This window comes from Copidosoma floridanum, unplaced genomic scaffold (genome assembly GCF_036245765.1).
Source record: "Copidosoma floridanum isolate Cflo_tuat_1 unplaced genomic scaffold, Cflo_Japanese_pri ptg000014l, whole genome shotgun sequence".
NCBI lineage: Eukaryota > Metazoa > Arthropoda > Insecta > Hymenoptera > Encyrtidae > Copidosoma > Copidosoma floridanum.
Window position 1 is genome coordinate 2663560 of NW_028321891.1, and position 6000 is coordinate 2669559.

Here is a 6000-nt window from a genome sequence, read left to right on the forward strand (position 1 = left end):
CATCAGAGTCGAGAGGAATGTAATAAAAAATGCAGTTTAGAATGCAAAATAGGACAATGTACCGCAAACAGGATTTCATATTTAGCACCATCTGGCGGGAGAAGCTTGTTACCCTTTGTGTCTACCAAATGCGAGTGTACAACCTGTAAAATTAAATAAATATGTTAATAGTGTGTCAAATAAGTATAAAGATACACCACAAACAGCTATTATGGTCCTGGTCTACCAATACACATATAAAGTTACTCAAATAAATGTATGAATTAAAACATAACTTTGGATTGATAAGCGAAAGGTATTTGATTTGTTATATTAAAACAATAATAATTAAAGTTTATCAATCGTCTCATTGAGGTAATTTTCTTAAGGGTACATAAAAAATTTGGCGTTTTTAAGTATAGAAATGTATAAATAATAATAAAAAATTTCAATGTTCAAGGAAAAAATATTTACTCTTAAACATGTTCACACTGAATTTTTTTCATTTGTTATACAATTGGTTGAGGCTGCTCACATTAATAATTATAGTAGAGGGTAGGACGCGTTTTTTCCTTCCCAAATATTAACTTTACTTTAACACTACGTTACAATGAATACAACAATGTGTCGTATGAGTTTTTAAAATAACGTCAAACCATCACGTCAAGCCTCTAATCACCATTTTTCTCACAAGACAGCGTACAAGTAATTAATTTTTTTTTTATTTTATTTTATTCTTTTTTTTTGTGATTATTCATCAACACAAATATGTTTTGTTATATTGTGGGTATTCACCGCAAATACATGCATCTGGCAGAACGGTGCATAAGTACACTAGTGAACGCTGTTACAAATAGTACTGAATTATCGTCGTTTTTTTTTTTAAATATTACATATTTATGAAAATGAATGGAAACTAGTAGTCAAATAAAATTTTGCTCGCTGTATTTCTCAAATGAAAGAAACAGTTGTATATCATCATCATCAGGTACTGATCAGTCAAAACAATGAAAAAGCTAGTGAGAATATTTCCTCTTTCAATAGTATAGTCTTTAAGACTACAACGAAGCTCGATTGACATGATAATCCTATTAATATATATATATAGGCCTCACACTTACTTATGACAAAAAAAGTTTCCATTGCGCCGTAAACTGTGGTAAATGTGTACGTACACGTACGTGCCATCGTTTAGAGAAAAAAAAATAAAATAAAATAACTCGCCATACAGGCAAGCCTCGTGTGCTCGTCTACCCTCTTCCCATATAGCGACGGCTCCTACGAAGAATCGTACTCCAGAGGTTCCTACGAAGAAACGTACTCCCCGAGCCTTTGAACGAAGAATAGCCTACGTCGATATATTCCAACGAAGAATCGTACGCGCAGATATTTTCCGACGAAGAATCGTACGCGCAGATATATTCCGACGAAGAATCGTACGCGCAAATATATTCCGACGAAAAATCGTACGCGCAGATATTTTCCGACGAAGAATCGTACGCGCAGATATTTTCCGACGAAGAATAGTACGCGCAGATATTTTCCGACGAAGAATCGTACGCGCAGATATTTTCCGACGAAGAATCGTACGCGCAGATATTTTCCGACGAAGAATAGTACGCGCAGATATTTTCCGACGAAGAATCGTACGCGCAGATATTTTCCGACGAAGAATCGTACGCGCAGATATTTTCCGACGAAGAATCGTACGCTCTGATATATTCCGACGAAAAAACGTACAGGCCACTTCTTTCCGACAAAGAATCGTACGTGCACCAATATACTGACGAATAATCGTACAGGCCACTACAATAACATTTACATGAAAAATACAATAAAAATAACTATGGTACCATTATCGTTATTTAGTCACATATTACCCAATAATATCACCCAATAACACAAGCGATAATCCCCACACAACTCAGTGCGCTTAACAGTCCCTTTATTTATTTAACATAAATTAAAAAACGCAAGCGCCAATCCCCACACAACCCGGGGCGCTTACTGGCCGCTTTGTTTATTAATTAAATAAATTAAATAACACGAGCGTTAATCCCCACACAATCCGGACCGTTTACTGGTCCATTCAATTATTTAAAACAAATTAAATAACACAATCACCAATCTCCACACAACCCAGATCGCTTATTGGTCCCTTTATTTATTTAAAATAAATTAAATAACACAAGCGCCAATCCCCACACAACTAAGTGCGCTTAACAGTCCCTTTATTTATTAAACATAAATTAAATAACACAAGCGCCAACCCCCACACAACCCGGGGCATTTACTGGTCCATTAATTTATTTAAAATAAATTAAATAACACAAGCGCCAATCCCCACACAACTCAGTGCGCTTAACAGTCCCTTTATTTATTTAAAATAAATTAAATAACACAAGTGCCAATCCCCACACAATGCGGACCGTTTACTGGTCCATTTATTTATTTAAAACAAATTAAATAAAACAAGCGCCAATCCCCACACAACCCAGAGCGCTTATTGGTCCCATTATTCATTTAACATAAATTAAATAACACAAGCGCCAATCGCCACACAACTCAGTGCGCTTAACAGTCCCTTTATTAATTTAACATAAATCAAATAACGCAAGCGCCAATCCCCACACAACCCGGGGCGCTTACTGGTCGCTTTGTTTATTAATTGAATAAATAAAATAACACAAGCGCCAATCCCCACACAACCTAGGGCGCTTACTGGCCGCTTTGTTTATAATTTGAATAAATAAAATAACACAAGCGCCAATCACCACACAACCCGGGGCGCTTACTGGCCGCTTTGTTTATTAATTGAAGAAATAAAATAACACAAGCGCCAATCCCCACACAACCCGGAGCACTTACTGGCCGCTTTGATAATTAAAATGATAAATAAAATAACACAAGCGCTAATCGCCACACAACTCAGTTCGCTTAACAGTCCCTTTATTTATTTAACATAAATTAAATAACACAAACGCCAATCACCACACAACCCGGAGCGCTTACTGACCGCTTTGTTTTTTAATTGAATAAATAAAATAACACAAGCGCCAATTCCCACACAACCCGGGGCGCTTACTGGCCGCTTTGTTTATCAATTGAATAAATAAAATAACACAAGCGCCAATCCCCACACAACCCGGAGCACTTACTGGCCGCTTTGATAATTAAAATGATAAATAAAATAACACAAGCGCTAATCGCCACACAACTTAGTTCGCTTAACAGTCCCTTTATTCATTTAACATAAATTAAATAACACAAGCGCCAATCCCCACACAACCTGGGGCATTTACTGGTCCATTTATTTATTTAAAATAAATTTAATAACACAATCACCAATCCCCACACAACCCAGATCGCTTACTGGTCCCTTTATTCATTTAACATGAATTAAATAACACAAGCGCCAATCCCTACACAACTCAGTGCGCTTAGCAGTCCCTTTATTTATTTAACATAAATTAAATAACACAAGTGCCAAACCTTACACAACCCGGGGCATTTACTGGTCACTGTTATAATCGATCAAATTTATTAAAGAACAACGCAAGTGCTTATCACCTGACTATCCAGAATTATTATTCAATGCTTTTTAATAATAATTAATGCTACTAGTAAGCGCCCTGGCTTATATAGTGATTATCGCTTGCCTTATTACTTTATTGATTGTAAAATAAGTATGCGACACGTAAGTGCTCTGGGTTGTGTGGTGATTGGCACTTGTGTAATTTAATTTATTTTAAATAAATAAAGGGACCAATAAGCGCTCTGGGTTGTGTGGGGATTGGCTCTTGTGTTATTTAATTTGTTTTAAATAAATGAATGGACCAGTAAACGGTCCGGATTGTGTGGGGATTGGCACTTGTGTTATTTAATTTATTTTAAATAAATAAAGGGACCAGTAAATGCCCCGGGTAGTGTGGGGATTGGCGCTTGTGTTATTTAATTTATTTTAAATAAATGAATGGACCAGTAAATGCCCCGGGTTGTGTAGGGATTGGCGCTTGTGTTATTTAATTTATGTTAAATAAATAAAGGGACCAATAAGCGCTCTGGGTTGTGTGGGGATTGGTAATTGTGTTATTTAATTTGTTTTAAATAATTGAATGGACCAGTCAACGGTCCGGATTGTGTGGGGATTGGTGCTTGTGTTATTTAATATATGTTAAATAAATAAAGGGACCAGGAAGCGTACTTAGTTGTGTGGGGATTGGCGCTTGTGTTATTGGGTGATATAATTGGGTAATATGTGTCTAAATAACGATAATGGTACCATAGTTATTTTTATTGTATTTTTCATGTAAATGTTATTGTAGTGGCCTGTACGATTATTCGTCAGTATATTGGTGCACGTACGATTCTTTGTCGGAAAGAAGTGGCCTGTACGATTCTTCGTCGAAATATATCTGCGCGTACGATTCTTCGTCGGAATATATCTGCGCGTACGATTCTTCGTCGGAAAATATCTGCGCGTACGATTCTTCGTCGGAATATATCTGCGTGTACTATTCTTCGTCGGAAAATATCTGCGTGTACGATTCTTCGTCGGAAAGAAGTGGCCTGTACGATTCTTCGTCGGAAAGGAGTGGCCTGTACGATTCTTCGCTGGAATATATCTGCGCGTACGATTCTTCGTTGGATATTTTGTGGAGTACGATTCTTCGTAGGAGCCGTCGATAGGTGCTCGTTTTTCGGCTAGTGCAAGCTGTGCAAGCGTCCCCTTTTATTTCCCTCCTGTGCGACAAAGCAGACACAAAGGCGCTTTCCGCGTATCCCCCTTTTACTGGCGTGACATACACATATACAGTTCAGGATTAAATTTTCAGGCACGTTGCTCGAGGCTCTCCCATCGCATGTGTCTGTCGCTGTAAGCACACGCTAAATTTACGCCAATTCTTGTTTATACAAATATGAACACTCTTTCTTACTCTACTTGTGACACGCGTTTATAAAAATCACTTTGAATTTTTCGGTAACTGTGACATTGTGAACCAACAAAAAGAGCACATCAGTCGATTGCAATTGATTTGCCAGTACTTCAAGAAAACGCACGGACGCGCAGTATACTCTTGATTTTAAGATGTATCAGAAAAACTTTATTAACACGTTTGGCGCTTATATGGCGCTTTTATTAAAAGTATATACTAAAATTGCGGAGTATTAGAAGATCAGTAGAAAAAAGCCTGGTTTTACCATTAAATTACCATTCCTGCGTTAAAAAAGCTCATGAAAAAATTGATTTGGATCACATTTTGATCGATCTTTGTCAAATTTAGTATATGTGCTATAAAATGGCACCATATAAGTATATACCAAAGGGTTGCGTGAGACAAGGTCTTATTCCTCTTTCGTCTTTGACCCACACCCCATCTGGCGTATGCTCAATCCATTGTTTTGGCCAACACTATAGGATATTGTTATTGTCAAGGTTCTATTGTCATTTCTCTCCTTTCCGCATTTGATGGTAACAAGAGCTCGATTAATCTATTATATGCTGCCTTGATTAACTGGTGATGATGAAGGACAGCCGTATAATTACGGATAGTGGCCATTTATCGATGCCTGCCACGAAAATAAGCACAGCACGGTCCAACGACAATACAAGCAAAATTAAAGTACTGATTAAAAAAAAATCATTGCTTACTACTTACGTTCCCACGGCAATATATCTTAATATCCAAACGACTCGATACTTAACTGTCAAAAACAGCCCTTTACCGCTACAACGAAAACAATCATTTCTATACCACGGATTAAAGCAGTGCTTTGCTGACTTTGAACAAACAAAAGTACAGTTTTTTATATGTTACAACGTACACGAATAGATCCAGAAATCAGTTGAAGAAAATTTCGGAGCAGGAGACGACAGCAGGTAAGTAGTCGCAGTAATTGAAAAAAGAAGCCCAACGCGCAGTCCATCTGTATAACTTTCTAGCAAAATATGTTTACAAGAAAGTTATTTATTTGTTTATTTCCTTTAATATTAATTCAATTATTACAGGCGTTCACAAC